The 18271-nt window shown below is 34.8% G+C and overlaps 1 pseudogene across 1 annotated transcript; it reads right to left on the reverse strand.

Annotated features, from left to right (window-relative positions):
- Positions 1 to 1665: 1665 nt before the first annotated feature.
- On the reverse strand, positions 1666 to 4590 carry LOC149188375 (hydroxyproline O-arabinosyltransferase 3 pseudogene; annotated as a pseudogene). The gene is made up of 3 exons (XR_016255808.1): positions 4344 to 4590; positions 2468 to 3136; positions 1666 to 1737 (listed from the first exon to the last, which is right to left on the reverse strand). The product of XR_016255808.1 is annotated as a hydroxyproline O-arabinosyltransferase 3 pseudogene (transcript).
- Between the last annotated feature and the right edge of the window lie 13681 nt (positions 4591 to 18271).

Here is an 18271-nt window from a genome sequence, read left to right on the forward strand (position 1 = left end):
TACAACACAAAAATCAACGAGTAGCTAAGGTGTTTTGAGCAGTCCTATGCAATAAGATAGCCATCCAATTTAGAACATATTTGCTTTGAACTCTGCTCCATAATCAAAGGCTTATGGCCCAAACAATTCACCACCATAGATCTTAATATGCAAAATAATAATAACTGTAGAGCCTTAATACAGTAACCTGCGCATTGACAATGCATGTTTTCTTTAACAATCCTATGCTAATAGAATTACCAGTACAATTACACATACACAGATAACATTATCCCTGGGAATAAATCAACAGCTAGAGCTGAAATCGTAACAGTCCAGTGAATATTTTCGGAGAAATGGTAAACCTGTAAGCAATAAACCTAGATACAAGCATATAAACAAATATTTCAGAAGACAAGGACTTGGATACAGACGGTCTTGCTTTGACAGACTAACTGGCCCACAAGGGAAGCGCTTCCATACACAGACATAAACAAACCAGATAGAGACCAAAACATGACATAGATATATGCAGTTTTGTTGCTAGTTTTAGATAAAACAAAAATATTCAGAAAAACTATCTATTTGGATGGTGAGTCGACCTGAATGGTACCAAGATAAACATCATTTTCTTTAGAAATTGTGAAATCTAGGTCGGCAAGTATTTTGGCCAAAATGTTGACCTGTCCTTAAGCTTCCTAGTCTGTTTTTGCATCTCATAGATACATAGTGGTATCTCTTACTGAGTTTTTGAGCGTTCCACCAGGGTTTTGACCATAATAGTTTTTAGTTACCAATAAATATCTTTTGTCTACAAGTCTCTGGTACGCTGAGTCTTGGTATTGCCAGTATCAAAAGACCCAGCCTCCAACCTCCTCATCCACTTCAACATCAATAATAAACCTTTTTTCTATCCTGGCTTCCGTTTCAGCCTTTTAAATCTCTCCCCTGATTTCAGGAGAGGAGGTGTGCACTGTGGATTGCACATATACAGCAGCAGAGCCCTCAGCCTAACATTGGACTCTGGAGCAGGCAAGGGGAGATTGAGCTATTCATCACTTGAGACCCCAGCATGACCACAGTTACGGGAGAGAAGGTGCTCAAAGAGGTAGCAGGGAGGGCAGGAGATTTAGGAGCTAAGGATATAATGTTCAGAACCATATACACCCACCAAGAAACTTAATCTCAATTCTAATAAAACTAAACCCAAAAAGAACTACTACTCAAAGAGGTAGTAGGGAGGCCAGGGGATTTAGAAGCTAAGGATATAATGTTCAGAACCATATCCACCCACCAGGAAACTTAATCCCAATCCTAATAAAACTAAACCCAGGAGAGACAACTAGAAACCAAGAAAATTAATCCAATTATAATAAAACTAAACCCAGAAATAACTACTGCCCAAAGAGGTAGCAGGGAGGGCAGGGAATTTAGGAGCTAAGGATATAATGTTCAGAACCATATACACCCACCAAGAAACTTAATCCCAATTCGAATAAATCTAAACCCAGAAAGAACTACTGCTCAAAGAGGTAGCAGGGAGGACAAGGAAGTTAGGAGCTAAGGATATAATGTTCAGAACCATACCCACCCACCAAGAAACTTAATCCCAATCCTAATAAAACTAAACCCAAGAGAGACAACTAGAAATCTTTTAGCCGTTTAGAATTAATGCAGAACTTCCACTTACTCCTCTTTAATTGTAGCCTTTTGAAGCCATTGGACAATGGCCCATGGTCTGTTTAAGACAACATAACCCTGCAATCACAGGCCGCAGATCAAAAATCAACAGCATTATAAGCATTTTTTCAAATACTTAACTGAATCAGACCGATCCTTTTAGTGCATAAGCAAGGAAATAAGAAACCAACAAGCACACAAGTCAATACATAAGACAACCAAGCCCAACGATGGTAAGAAACCAAGAAGATAATACAAGAAGAACTGCAGTTCCATCTATGCTATGACTCAGAAAAGTTGGTAAGAAACAGACAGAAACAATGAATTCAGTGTATAAGATAGCCTGAATCACACATGGTAATAAACACAGTATAGAACATTAGAACAAGAGTAGCTCCATCCATTATATGCGGCTCGAGGAAAATCATGTGAAACTGACAAAAACACACATTTAAGAAATAAGACAACCAAAATAACGCATGGCAAGAATGAAAGAATATAACAACAGAACAGATGTGACTAAATTCATGATATGGTTCAAAAGGGGGAAGTACTTGGACCACTTAAGTGATAAGAGAAACAAGTTCCCTTGGTGGCAGGTATATCTAACTCTGGCACTAAGATATGTGTTTGGACGAGTGAACTGGCTTCATAGAAACGGAAATTGTGACCAATGTTTAAAATTGTCACCAACAAACCAGTAGACCAAACCCAATATGACATAAAAGGACGTCTAATCTAAGGAAAAGAAATGCATCTTTGAACAAGAGAAATTATTGATTTAAAGAGTTTAGATGCAACATCATACCCGATCTGATCCAGGTGGAAGTGGATCAACAACAACAGTTGGAATTTCATTCATAAGATTTTCAGGCCGTCTTGAATGCAACGCTCTAGTAAACTCTCCCATTTCAGAGCCTGGCTGATCTTTAAACCGTTTATACCAGTAGTACATTATATGACACTGCCATTTTGTGTAAGGAGCATCAGTGGAAGTCAGAGCAACATGAAAAGGCATCTTGGTAGTAGCTCCCACCAATCGAGGCATCTTTACCACTGGGTCAATGAAAGATGACGAGTGGTCTTTCACTTCATCCATGATGTCCAAATCTGAATGCCCTAATTTGTTACTGTGGCGAACAATCATGGTAACTGTGTTGTAAGTTGCAAAAAACAGAGCAAAGGCAACCAACACAAGGAAAGGGATGGTAGCTCGAGCCATATTCTTTTGTTCCTTGCTATGCCCACACTTCCCCTTCCAAAGTATCCTTCCTGCATCAACCGCTAAGTTCTTTTCCTGTCTCCTTTACTTTGGTTACCAATCAATATCAGAAACCAGAAGAGAATGGTTTAGCAAATTCATACAACCCAAAGAAGAGGGTAAATTACAAATTTAGCTGGCAAAGGAACCCTTAATTACATTGCCATAAAACTTTGCAGTCATTTCTAGCTTCATCTGAAGTTCCACAATTACCATCTGTACAAAACGAACAAGATCAATGCTTTCTTAATCACCTGCAGAAAGTTTCCTGAAAATTATGGTAATGTAAATTTTCAGCTGAAAAATACATACAAAATTTTAAAAAACCACAGGCATTGACCACATGTGAAAAACGAGATTCCCTTGTTGCTCCTTGACAATCAACAAGCTGAAAATTCAATGCATGCTCAAAATTTCGTCTTAGAAAGCGGTGTTGGTTGAAATCCCTCGAAATTAACACATTTTTAAACAACAGCATAAATGTAAAGGACAGGCTTTATATAAAAGAAACAGGGAAATGTTATTTCAATTTTTACTCAATAAACTAAGATTAAACATTGAAGAATCTGTTGCATTCAAAATTGTAAAATAGATTGAATCCAAATCAGAGAGCTAAAAATCATATATGTAGAGAGAGACCAATCTAATGCAATAAAATCAAGAAAAAGACGAAATTTAAATAAAAAACTGATTAATAACCAAGTCCTGATTACAGGGCCTACACTTCTATTTCCCGAGAGGAACAAACATTTTTTAAAACAACAATTTGGATGAAAATATAACTAATTGTGAGCCAGGCTCAGAATGCCTAAATTTTCACCGCCGCCGATAGACAAACTAGAAAATTAAAAGAAAATCTTAAATACTGACCAAAGCCACATAAAGCTCCTGGCATTTGCCTCCAAGAGCCTAACCAAACGCTTCAAATACAAAGTCAGATGGCATAAAGTTTCACCTAAGTCAATAAGGTCAAGAAGATAGCTTAAATAAACACTGAAACCCAACTAAAACACCCAGAGTCTGCCTCTGATCAAAGGCTTAATCTAAAACAATCGGTATAAAAGCACAAATATATGTCACCGAAACTGCACGTGAAAACAACGAATAATATCCGCAATTCAAAAAAAGAAAATATCATAGACACGACCTTCATTATGAAATAAGTCCAGGTTTAAACGCCTAAACCGGGTGAACAAAATATTAATTATAAAAAAGCATCAATGCTTACAAATCCCAAAGTGGAAGAAAGACGAATGCTGTCCAGAGAGCAATCTAGAGAAAGTCAATGGCCTTTAAAACGACACAAAAGCCAAATCTTCCTGAAGGTCCAGACCGCTAATGATAAAAATTAAAGGCCAGCAAACCCAAACACCTCGCAAGGCAACGAACAAATTAGGCTATTTGCAGGGGAAATAGAACTTACCGCTTATGGAGAAAACATTTAACAGATCCGGGCTAGAGCCGCAACGGCAAAGACAGTTCGACGCGGTTCATAACTTCATTCAGGACTTGAAAATGGAAAGCTGAGGCCTGTTCTCAGAGACGGGTATTTTTAGGCTAATAATATCCATATTACATATATGTAAGATATCTCTTTCTGTAATCATGCAGATTTGTATCCAATAGTTTGGACTCAATAAATGCCTCCTCCACCAAACTCAGCGTGATATGGTTTGTATTGGAACAGACGCAGATGACGCTGATATGGTCCGTATTTTGCACCAGGCTTCTACATTTAAAAAGCCAATAGACAAATCTGTATAATAGTCCTGCCCATATGGGAGATTATTGAACTCTAATAACATCTAATTACAACTAGCATTCGACAATGACTCAGCGAAGAGCTTTGCCCATTTAAAAAAAACTGCACATATTTACAAGAAAAACCTTCATGGCCTCAGCGCCCGCAAGAAATCAATCACAGCAGCGTTTGATGTGGCCTTTCGAGGGATGCATATCTTGGCTGCGGAAGCCACCGTTTTTGTCGCGATCCTATTCAGGGTATCGAGAATTTCAGCCAACGTGGTTCCCATCCTTTTGAGGGTGTCAAGTATTTCCGCAAATAGGTACCAGTGCCACTGTGAAGCTCTGCCATCGCTTCATAATAATAAACTCTATGTCCCGATCCTATTCAGGGCATCAAGAATTTCAGCCAAAGCCATGCCTTCATAATAATAAGCTCTCGATTGTTTACGCTCCATTATCCCGAATCAGATCCTGCTTGCCAAACTCTGCAGCTACCAATCCCAGGGATATTCGTAATGTAATTTAGCATTAAAAGCAAACAAAGCTATTAAAAAACTAAAAATAAAAACACCTCCATGTGGGCCCTCCCATGAGCGCCACATGCCTCACCTCCTTCTCCGTGGCATAGCATGCAGGGCCTAAACCATGCCACTTAACATTGTATCATGAATACAGGAGGCAAAAGGATAATCCAACTGCCCACTGCACATTCTCGGCTTTGTCTCATCCAGCTACCAACACTCCCGTATGAGCAGATAGATACAGGCAAGATAGGGCTAAGCTGAACGAACTAGGTTGTGCAGAGGGGATTTAAACTCTTGGCTATTTAACCAACACGTACAAATGCCCCGACTTAGGTTAACCTCCATCAAATCAACCTGGCAGATTAACCAGCACAGATGTCATAGCTTCCCAAACAGATGTCAGCACCATTGCTCTTCATGCTACCTTAGCTGTTGGCTCAAATGTTTAGCTGCTGGCTCAAATGTTTAAACTCTTGGCTGGCCAGATTAAGCGCCTTTCCTGCATCTGGAGGATCTGAAATGGGCACAGAAACTTCTACTTTATCAAGCGCTTCTACCTACCCTGCTCCCTTCCTATCGTCTCGGAAGTAGGAGTTGCAGCTAAGCTAATGGCAGCCCTCTTCTCTTGCTTCCTAGCTTCACCCCCTATCGACCGATGCTCTATACGCCAACCTTTTCTGGCACTACTTCAACAAACAGCTTGACTAGCTTGGATTGGTATACTTCTCCTCTTTTCTAGAATTCCTCTTCTCTAATGCATATGAAATGTCGCTTGCATCTAATATAGGCTTCTTTTCATCAGCTTGCATCCCTTTTCTTATTTCTGGGATTCAATTCTTCTCTTATTGGTGCTCGAGCTCCTGTCTCAGGGGATCCCATCGCTCCCTTCGGTGAAAGAAGCCTCTTCATTAATCTCTCTTTATTAATGGAATATCTATCTAAAGCAGCATGCCAAGCGTACTTCCTATCAACTCAGCCAACTCTCTCATTCACCGAACTATCAAGAAATTTCCTTAGCTCCAAAGCATGCCAGTTAAAGAACTCCTTCGATATACTATTAATACAAACACTACTCCGTATAGGTAATTAATAAAAGAAAAAACCAACCAGCTGTTGAGATATACTACCATAGAGAACATGATCCATTCTCTTGCTCCCTCCCTTTTGTTCCACTTCTCCCAGGTGAGTACCTCCCCTTCCTTTGTTATTCCCACTCTTTTTTGTGTTCATTCAATGCTTTGCTTATGGATTGGAAATGCGGTAAGGTCCGCCCCTGCCTCTTAGATAGATATCAGCATAGCTTCATAATGAAACTTCTAGCACATCTGCTCTGAAAGCGAGAGCTTGAGATGCATTTGTTCTGAAAGTGGTCAACCTCAGCCGAGAGGACATCACGCCCAGGAATGATATCCCCCCTGTTGATGATACCCAGTTCTGTTGCGAACTAGAGCCAAAGAACTTGCCAGCCACGGTTTTCTCGCTTGCGTGGTCCAATAGATGGAAGGTCGCGTCCCACATACTGGTATACTGGTTTCTTGGCCGAATCATCCATAGAATATCTATCTAAAGCAACAATCCAAGCGTACTTCCTATCAACTCAGCCAACTCTCTCATTCATCGAACTACCAAGAAATTTCCTTAGCTCCAAAGCATGCCAGTTAAAGAACTCCTTCGGTATACTCTTAATACAAACGCTACTCCGTATAAGTAATTAATAAAAGAAAAAACCAACCAGCTGCTGAGATAGACTACCATAGAGAACATGATCCATTCTCTTGCTCCCTCCCTTTTGTTCCACTTCTCCCAGGTGAGTACCTCCCCTTCCTTGGTTATTCCCACTCTTTTCTGTGTTCATTCAATGCTTTGCTTGTGGATTGGAAATGCGGTAAGGTCCGCCCCTGCCTCTTAGATAGATATCAGCATAGCTTCGTAATGAAACTTCTGGCACATCTTCTCTGAAAGCGAGAGCTTGAGATGCATCCGTTCTGAAAGTGGTCAACCTCAGCCGAGAGGACATCAGGCCTAGGAATGATATCCCCCCTGTTGATGATACCCCGTTATCTTGCGAACTGGAGCCAAAGAACTTGCCAGCCATGGTTTGCTTGCTTACGTGGTCCAACAGATGGAAGGTCGCATCCCACATACTGGTATACTGGTTTCTTGGCCGAATCATCCATAGTGTATCGATTGCTATCTCCTCGAGCTCTCCTTTGACTGACATGAAAGACCATCCAATTTCCAATTGACAAAAGGCTTTGCCAACCCAATCAGTTCAGTTAGGAAACAAGGGAGGGAGGCGAGCAGAACACCTACACCACCTTGCATCGACACATACACCACCTCATGCACAACACCTGCTAGCCAACCTGCAAACAAACGCGAACTACACCACCTCATGCACAACACCTGCTAGCCAACCTGCAAACAAACCTACAAACAAACGCGAACTAATGTTAGCAAACTAATTTTAACATACCTGTAATATTAATATGAATTCCTCGACCGCCACAGATAATAAACACGGTAAAGCTAAATAAACCAATGGTCCAGATAAACACGGTAAAGCTAAATAAACCAATGGTCCAGCCTCTTCCGCCTCCGGAAGAGGCCAAATAAGAAGGCAAACACGGTCACTTTCGAAAACTTTGGTTATCCCGACAATCGTAAACACCGTGGCATTTAAAAACTTTGGTCACCCTGCCATAATCCGCTTAAATTAACACAACACTTCGAATTAATGCTATAGCATTGCATATGGACTACTATAGTCCCTGGCCATTGCCAGATGGCAGGGACTAAAAACAAATTCTCTAAAACTAACTCCATATCAATAACCGTAACATATTGATTTAGATTGTTTCTATTTCCTTTGAATTATTTATTTTTACATGCACAAGTCACGACATATTGATTTACATTGTTTCTATTTCATGCCATAGAAATGCGTAAATGGGTTCTATTTACTTTTGATATGTACAAATCATAAGATATTATACGACCATTTTTAGAATGCAAAGAAAAGTATAAATATTAGTATTGTGTGGAATGTTAATTGTTATGTCACTGCTTGCTTGCGTAGTGATATTTATGATTAGGTTGTTACTATTAGTTTGTTTTTATTATATATTTTTTTCAAATTTCTATAGTTAATATTAGTTTTTTGTATAAAAATTTTGAGTGATGTTTGCCCACCGTCGTATTTCTAGTTCCATATTTTGAGGGTAAATGTCATCTCGCCATGTACAATTGATTGAAATGATCAAATAGTATCGAGGAGAACGATTATGCTTATATCTCGGAGTTATATTCGACGTGCTTTGAGCTCTCGTACCATAACTTTGGTTTTAAGAGTGTTCGTGGACAATTTATTGACGAACTATCGATAAGTGCATTTTGAATTAGTTGTGAGCTATTTTCTTGGTGTTGCGCTGCTCATTGAGACTGGAATTCCCATTTCCATGCCTACATTTTCTTTGCGGAATAACTTCTGCTTCTCATCCTTCCATTGTTACCAAGTGAGCTACTCGTTGCATCATTTTTTTTTACTTGACAGGATGTGAGCAGTAAAATTTTGCTGCAATAAACTTATGTGCCAGGTTGTAGGATTACTGACCTCCTCAATGACCATCTGACAGGTAAATGTATGAACATTAATCTCTGGTTTAATCATCGTGGTGCATAGTTTGGACTTCTAATGGTTCACTATTTCGCAAAATTTACATATTAGACTTTAGAATTTAGTCAACAACAATTGTTCGAGTAAGTGGATTGTTGGATTCTAGCAGCGGAAACCTGGTGAGTTTTTGAGATCTCCCTGTGAGAAAACTCTAGTTTAATGCGTTATTTTATTTCTTACTAGAAAATTATGGAGTTTGTGGGTAGATATAAAAATAACACCAAAGTTTCAGTGTTAAATGCATTGCGGGGTCGAGTTTCGATGCTTTGAGTGCAATGCTGTAGGAGTAAAGCAGTAGTAATTGACCACAACTAAGTCGGAATTCGACCCATCTTTGCATTTCCGCAAGTCCTGTGAGAAAGGTGTCGACCCCAATTCGATATGGTCTGCTTTTAAATAGTCTTCCGACCCCGATTCCATGTTTTTTTATTGCGGTTACAACGATGTTTTCCAAGAATTTAACACTCTTAAAGTTGTGAGTTCGGAAGTATAGGCATATTTTCATTTTCAGAAGGCTCGTGAGCAAGGTGTCAGCTCTGACTCCATATCATGGTGTTTTAGATAGTCGGGAGGTTGGAGTTCTATTGACATAAACATCTAGCTGCGGAAGAAAATAACTTTGAGCTCAGTTGGGCACGATGCATAGACACAAGGATGTGTTAATTATTTACTTTCTAAAATTTGTGATGTCAGAAGTTGATGCATGTTTCCGTTTCCACAAGACCCGTGAGAAAGGTCTCGACCGTGAATCCATATCGTGGTCTTTTAAATAATCAGGGAGTTGGAGTTCTATTGGCATAAATATCTAGTTGGCGAAGAAAATAACGTAGAACCTTAGTTAGGCCCGATGCATAGATGCAACGTTTTAAGTTTCTAGAATTTTCAAAACACCAAATTTGTTGGAATAAAAGTTATAGTTTAACTCACCCGATATTTAAATCTCGCATAATTTCCAACTAGAAAAACAAAAAAATAAAAATAATTAATAATGAAATTTAACCTTCAACGATATTGGAGAACTTTCGAGAGCAATGCTACCAGTATTTTGAGTTTCCTACGCTGGGATTTTCTAATGTAAATTATTTCTTTATTTTATACATAAACGAAAATTCTTGAGCCATGGTTGTAAGAGTACGTTTAAAAAAATTCAAATTAAGAATAAGTGCATCCATCTTCATGTCAGTTTTTTGGGTTTCTTTGGACTCAGATGAAACCCGTAGTCGAGGTCGGGCCTGACTTCTTGGTTGGGTAGTCAGTGTGTGTGTGGAGAAGAATCATAAGGAAAAGGCTGACCTCCGACCCATATTGGCAAAGGTTGACCTTCAAGTAATGTTGAAGTTGCAACTACCGTTTAAATTAGTTATTTTTGAATTTTGTAATTTATCAACCTTATTCACATTATTTTTTTCCATAAAGGATGGACAAGAGATTCATATCTTTTAAAAATTTTAATAGTAATTCGTTTCAGTGTAAAATGCATTATGGGGTCGAGTTTCAATGCTTTGAGTGCAATGCTGTAGGAGTAAAGAAGTAGTAACTGACAATAATTAAGTCAGAAGTCAACCCATATTTTCATTTCCTTAAGTGTTGTGAGTAAGGTGATGACCCCTATTCCATATAGTTTTCTGACCCTGATTCCATGTTTTTCTGTAGCGATTACGACGAACTTTTCCAGGAATATAACACTCTGAAAGTTGCTCAGTCGGATGTATATGGATCTTTGCATTTTTAGAAGGCTCATGAGCAAGGTGTTGGATTTGACTCCATATCGTGTTGTTATAGATAATTGAGGAGTCGGAGTTATATTGACATAAACATATAGTTGCAGAAGAAAATAACTTCGAGCTTAGTCGGGTGCGACGTATAGACACAAGGACGTGTTAATTATTAACTTTCTAAAATTTTCAATGTCGGAAGTTGACGTGTATTTCCATTTTCATAAGACCCGCGAGCAAGTTCTCGACCCTGACTCCATATTGTGGTCTTTTAAATAGTCGAGGAGTCAGAGTTCTATTCGCATAAATATCTAGTTGGCGAAGAAAATAACGTCGACCTCAGTGATGCCTGATGCATAGATGGAACGTTTTAAGTTTCTAAAATTTGATGTGTCGGAATTTGGTTGATATTTTAATTTCCACAAGACCCTTGAGCAATAAATATATGAAAAAATAAATAAATAACCCCTGTTAGATCATTAAATTTGTAGTTTAGAGTTTTATCCTGTGTATACTAGTTTTCTCATGGTTTTTACATTCACTTCACTATCATAGGACACACTACTACTACTAATTTATTTTTCAAGACATTCTAAGTTTCTAACGGTGGGATTTTATAATGTACGATTGTCCTCAATTTTATACATAAAGGAACATACTTGAGCCATGGTTGTAAGAGTACGTTTAAAAAAAAATCAAATTAAGAATAAGTGCATTTGTCTCCATGTTACTTCTTTTGGTTTCTTTGGAGGTCAGACCCAACTGCATGGCTGAGTAGTCGGCGTGTGTGTGGAGAAGAATCATAAGGAAAAGGCCAACCTGTGACCCATGTTGGAAAACATTGACTATCGAGTGATCTTGAAGTTGCAACTGGTGTTTAAGTTAGTTATTTTTGACTTTTGTAATTTATGAACCATATTCACATTATTTTTTTCTTTAAAACAGAGATAATGGGTTCATATCTTTTAAACATTTTAATAGTAATTTGATTTTTTTTAATTTGTACGTAGTTTTTGGATTTGTTATTTTAAACTTTTAGATAGAAAAACTGATAATCTTTCAGTAAATTTTCTTTAAATAAATTTATCTTATAAAAATAATTTATTCAATTTATCTTTAAATACACCTTTGTAGTATATTTGACTTTTGGTTTATAATACATTTTATATGAAGATATTTTTTACTTTGTTTGTTGATCATGGTCCTTTTTTTGGATCGTAATAATTTTAAATTGTAAGAAGGGATTAAATTCTTAGGTTTTGTTGATTTTACTTAAAGAAGGGATTAAATTCTTAGGTTTTGTTGATTTTACTTAAAACTGTGGATTCTTGCAAAATGAATTAAAGTTCCAATGAGTGTTTTAATTATTCGGCTAAACTTTATAGAAGTGAAAAGGACTTAGTTCAAAACGATGTGAATGAAATTTAAATTTTATTTCATTTTTTATTTTGTTTTATTCATATATTTTGTAAATTAAGTATTTGAAATATTAAATTATTAATTAAATTTATAGTAATTTCAATTAATATATATATATATATATATATATGAACATTTTGATATAAAAAAAAAGTATATTAAAATTTCAATAATATTATATTCTTTAAACTGTTTACATAATGCTAAAATGCTTAATTATCAATCAATAAATAAATAGAGTGTTTTGTTTTTATACATAAATAAATAATGTTAAATTATTATATTAATTCATTTTATATTTGCTTATTTTAAGTTTCATGAATGTTAAAATTGGTTGTTCACGTAGTTTCCTTGGATGTGATTGTGGTGTTGTGTAACTTATATTGAATTTAAGAAAAAAAATGTAAATAAACATGAAAAATACAAGAATCTTGTAATTAATAAATATATTGTCTTGTATTATATTATAGTAGTTTAAAGATATTTTGAATATATATATATATAATTTTTTTATATTTCATTGCACTATAAATACCTTTTTTTGTCATTTATATATTATTATTATTTAATGGTGTATAGTTAGAAACATTTTATTGTTTTTATTAATGGTTTTTGTAAATCATGATGCATTGCTTGATATTCAATGAACAAAGGTTATTGAAAAAAAAAAGTAATTGATTTAAGCAATAAAAATATAGAATCATAGATACAAATCACTAGTATAAATTATTGTATCTAGGTATTTTATGTAAATAGATCATGCACTAGTTTATTGCCTTCATAATATTTATAGTGGCCCTTTGAAATATATATTTTTAGGATTCAATGAAGTGATTGCTATATTAACTAAGAAATAATTGATTTTGCATGTGATTTTTATTTTATAAATATGGGATCCTAACATCTGTGCAAGTTTGAATTTTCTCTAAATTTTTAAGTGCTAGATACTTTTATCTAGACGAGGCAATATCCAAAACTTGCCAGATTTTCCAGAAACTTTAAATGAATTTTATTCTTGTCCATTAATTTGGGGTTACATTACATGTTATTTATGTCTAGGTGGCAAGCTAAACTTAAAAAAAATTTAAAATGAATTATGGAATAGTATTAATGTTTTTATGTAGAAAATATGTGCATTCGATTTTCAAAACAATTGAAAAGCAATAAAAGACAAATGCGCACTAGAAGGAATTAAAAAACCTTACAAGATTTGTTATTTTCAATTGTGGTAATTAATAACATTTAATATATAAACACTTAAAGACAATTATCAGTTTTTTCAAATATTTTTTAGATACTTAGATTTGACTTTTTGGTTAATTGACGTTTACTATGATTTGAAGTACAATGTCTAATCTGTTTACATTTGAACATCTTCAACTAATGGAATTAGTTTTTAGACCACTTTTCCTGGTATTATTTATTGTATTTGATACCAAAAATCCTTTAAAGAGTGATATAATTTAGATTTCTAAGTCATTATTTGACTTGATGATATACTAAGTTTAGGTGATGTCTACTGGTTTGGGTGGAATCTCTTAAAAACAATGTTGTGCAATTGTGAATAATTCTGAGTCATGGACTGTGTAGCTGTGAAACTATCAAAATTGTTGTAGCATCTCATAGAAGAGGAGGATACTAATAATCAGAAATTTGATTATGGAAATAAAACAGAGAAGAAGAAAAACAATGAGCATTTTAAATGCAATTTTCATGGCAAGTGGATTAGATGCAGTTTAAATTGGTGTAAATGTTGGTGTTGTTGCTTGCAATATCTTTATACAAATCTAGACAGAAATGAATAATTATAAAAGGCCAACATGTAACATTTCTTTTTTGGTGTGAGTTAAATGATAGATTTTTTTATTCACTAGGTGTCATGTGAGAAAGAATTTTCACAAATTATAATGCTGAAATTAGTGAATAGTGCATGCAACTCTAAATATCATAGCCATTTCTTCTGTGTATGTCTACATGGAATCTTTATTCCAATATGAATGGTTATAGAAGCTTAAATTATTGTATTTCTAGTCAATTTTGGTGCCATATATTTTTCTCAAATTGACGCATTTACTAAAGTATATATGCAATTTTATGTAATTATAGTACTATGATTACATTTGAGTAATGATTTTTATTTGAAATTTTTGTAGTCATTTGTGACTAGAATGTTATTTGATGTTTATGACATAGTGAATAATGCTTTCAATGACTAGCAAACAATGTGATACAAAGTCACATTACCCACCTACATATGAAATTTAATGGAGTTATATTACTATGATTACAATTGAGTGATTATTTTTTATTTGCAATTTCTCTAATCATGTGTGACTAGAATGTTATTTGTTATTTATGGCATAGTAGATAATGATTTCAATGGTTAGAAAACAATATGATACAAAGCCACATTGGTCACGTTTGGTCATTGTTATTTGCACAAAATAGATTATATATATATATATATATATATATATATATATATATATATATATATATATATATATATATATATATATCTATATATCTATATATATATATATATATATATATATATATATATATATATATATATATATATATATATATATATATATGCTCTAGTAGCATTGAATACAATGTTACTTTGTCTTTGTACTCAAGCCCTGTGTACCTTGCATAAATTGATGGCTACAATGTTATAAATTTTATTATTAATAATGCAAATAATCCTAATTTTGAAGGCACTATGGTTCTCATGTACTCTCATTCTAAGTATATCAATCTCTTGATGACCAAGTTTTAAAAAACAAATACTACATTATGCTAGGTACCTAAATACTTTACATTTTATTTGATAGCATAATGTCTTTATAATGCAGTGGTAGGTTAGTAACTTAGACAGGGTGCAATTGATAGCTTTATGGTAATAAGCATTTGAATATGTTTATTATTTCAATAAAATTTTGAATATGATTATTGTTTTAAGTAGCTTTATGCTTGTTATTTTAAATTAAAGTTGTTTATTATAAAAAGCTATATTGCAATTGGTTTTTGAAACTAATGTTTGGATTCTATTTGATTTATACATTTTGAAAAGAATTTATAGTAATTGTCAAAGTTTTTTTATGGAATTTTGCAAATTAAATATTGTGTTTTGAAATTTGTTAGAATGATAATAACGCTTTTACTCATATTATTTTAAATTACATAAATCTCTTTAGTTTTAAATTATATTTTGATTGCAAGGAATGAAATATTCATGGTTCCTTATGCCCATTTTGTCTACTTCTTTGTAACAGTGTTAGGTACTCATTTTCAAACTATTGTTAAACAAAAACCATGAAAAAAAAATAGTCACACAGACAACGTAAGATACATAATATATAAGAAGTCTAAAAATGTTCTAATATGATACCTGGTAATTGAACATTCAATGCAAATCATGTTCTTAATGCTATAAATCATTGTCACATTTGTACAATTTGCCACATTGTCTCAATATACTTCATGGCAATGAAAAACAATTTTGCATTGAAAGGATCAAAATTGCAAGAAAATGATCAAAAGTTATGAAGACTCAATTTACATAGATTAGATCATTTCTTCTATTATCCCAGTGACTATTTATTTGACTCATTCGTTGTTCTTCTTCACTTTCGCTATGCTTCAACTAAGATTTGACATGGAATTTTAGACCACTTTCGATGTTTCTTATCTCATGGACATGATGTTGTTTTGCATTCATTGCATAAAGAATTAACTCCTGAATATATTCAGGATCTTCATCATGACAATGATCTTGAAATGTACTTGGAAGGATTGTCTAGACCTTCTAATTTTTGTGCTTCATCTACAATTAGCTTATGGGGGGATGCATTGTGTATCAAATGGTTCTCCAAATGGTTGTCACTCCCAATCAATGTTTGGCTATTTACAAACCAGAAATCATATCTATGGTTCAATTCAGACATTGATGGCTATCAATATAATAATTTGTTGCATAACCAAAATCCTGCATGTGGACATTTTGAACCACTCTTGTTACATAGCATAGTAGATAGTGTAGCTTCAATAGATAAAGTGATTGGATCTTGTATTTGTCCATACCAATTCTCACTTGGACACTTTGACATATTGTCAATTGAGCAAATCTTATTTGAACAAGGCTTCTTGATCTATCGACAAAATTTCAATGACTTCCATGACTCTTTGTTTGAGTCTATTTGCACACTTGCACCATGGTTTGATATGTATAATATGAGAAAAATAATTGCACAAAATTTTTACAATTGTTTCATTTGCAATGAAAATAGAGCTAACAATTGCTTAAAACAACACCTGAATGCTAGAAACATTGAACATGACCAATGTATCAATGACTATAAAACTTATATTATAAACTTATCAATGCCATATACAAATGGACATATAGAGAGAAAAGGTTTTGCAATACAATGGATATGTCAACTACTTGATTTTAACATATGTATCTGGAATATAGAAACAAAAGACATTTCCTTGAGATTATATTCATCAAAGACTTGGTCCAAAGTCTTGTACCTTATGCATGTACCTATATCTATATCACTTGCACATTTTCATGCACTTCTGGAAATTCAGAATGTTGAAAATATTAATCACAATGACAAGGCCCCACAAGTGCTCCAAAGAATCTTGGAAAGAGAAAACTGCAAGTCAATTTCAAGTGTACCTTGTAGATATCTTGTTAGCAAGGAATCTAGTTTTGCTAGATCTTGTACTCAATTAAAGCATTTGTCAATTGACAATACAATATATATATATATATATATATATATACAAAAAATAAAATAAAATAAATTATTTGAGGTATCGAAGGATTTCACATCATCAAATGAGGACAATAATCCTTTTTCAATGGAGACACAAAATAACAAAGAAGTATATACCTCTTTTTCCAATGGATATACTAAGCGTTATACTCACTTACATTAGATGAAATCTATAATATGAGCACAAGTTACTCTAATACAAGAAGCACAAAAGAAACATGTAAGGTCGAATAAAGAGATTGAGGCATATTTGCAATCGATCCAAGAAATGCCTACGTATGCATGTTGCATTTGTGATATATTGTCTGGTGCAGGAGCATTGGCTCTCAAAGATCAAGCTCAAAGTATCTAGGTAGACCTAAAGGTCTAGACGTTAGCCAAGAAGGGGCCATTGTAAAATTTCATGTAAAACAATATTTATTTCTTAGCAAGCGTAGATAGGAAATCTATTTAGTGGTTCATTTAAAATTAAGGCTGACTCAGCGATTATTAGTTTTAAATTAGGCAAGCAGATCAAGTTAGGATTAGTTAGGAACTAGTTTGAAGAAACTGTTGAGCAACTGAAAAGTAACTGAGGAACAGTTCCTCAACTGTAAAGAAATTGCTAATAATGTATTGAAAATGAAAAAAGAGAGAGGTCGGATAGGTTAGCTGGCCAGCCAGCCAGCCAGCCAGGGAGAGTGTGATTGTAAGCCTATGGGCAGAGTGTGAAAAAGAGGCCACTGATATTAGAAGAACAAGCCTGAGAGACAGAGAGACTCATTATGTAATCAGTTGTTATATTTACATAGACAGAGATTTAATTCCAAGATTATACAAATGTGTGTTTTGAATATCGAACGTTGAATTATGAATGAATCATGGAATTCTGTATAATAGATGTGTGCAGGCAGAGTTCGGTGAAATCAGAGAAGAGGAATGATTCAATGGAATCATGATGGATCATAGAATCCATTTGAAAGATCAAGATAATACTCTAGAGGGACAGTGATGAAAGAATCACGCGGCGTTAAGCTCAGGAGGGATTGCGCAGCGGAACAACGGAAGACCCAGAACCATGGAAGAAACCCGAAAACCACAGTGAAACACTGAAGGAAAGGCGTAAATCCAAGTAGAAAGGAAGAACATAGAAGTGAAGCCTTATTGCACAGAAGCCGTTGGATCTAACAGATCAATGGATGAGATTAGATCACAGAGAATGGAGCGGAGCAGTTAATATCGCATCGGAGGAGAGCCTAAGGAGTGAACAAGCCCGGCCCGAGCGATTAATGATTGCGATCATGCGACATCATTGTTAACCGACGGATCGAGAAGAGGATCAATGGAGGAGATTAAATCACAATGTTTCGTTGAGAAGTGATTAACCTTGGCCATAAGCGATTGCGATAAAGCGAAGTGATCGCATCGCAAACATTCAACGGAACTATATCGGTTGAAAAGGATTGCGACAAGCGATATGAGGCGGACTCGATGAAGCA

This window comes from Pinus tabuliformis, chromosome 3_1, assembly GCF_031772625.1.
Source record: "Pinus tabuliformis cultivar Carrire ecotype Pingquan chromosome 3_1, CPIR1, whole genome shotgun sequence".
Taxonomy (NCBI): domain Eukaryota; kingdom Viridiplantae; phylum Streptophyta; class Pinopsida; order Pinales; family Pinaceae; genus Pinus; species Pinus tabuliformis.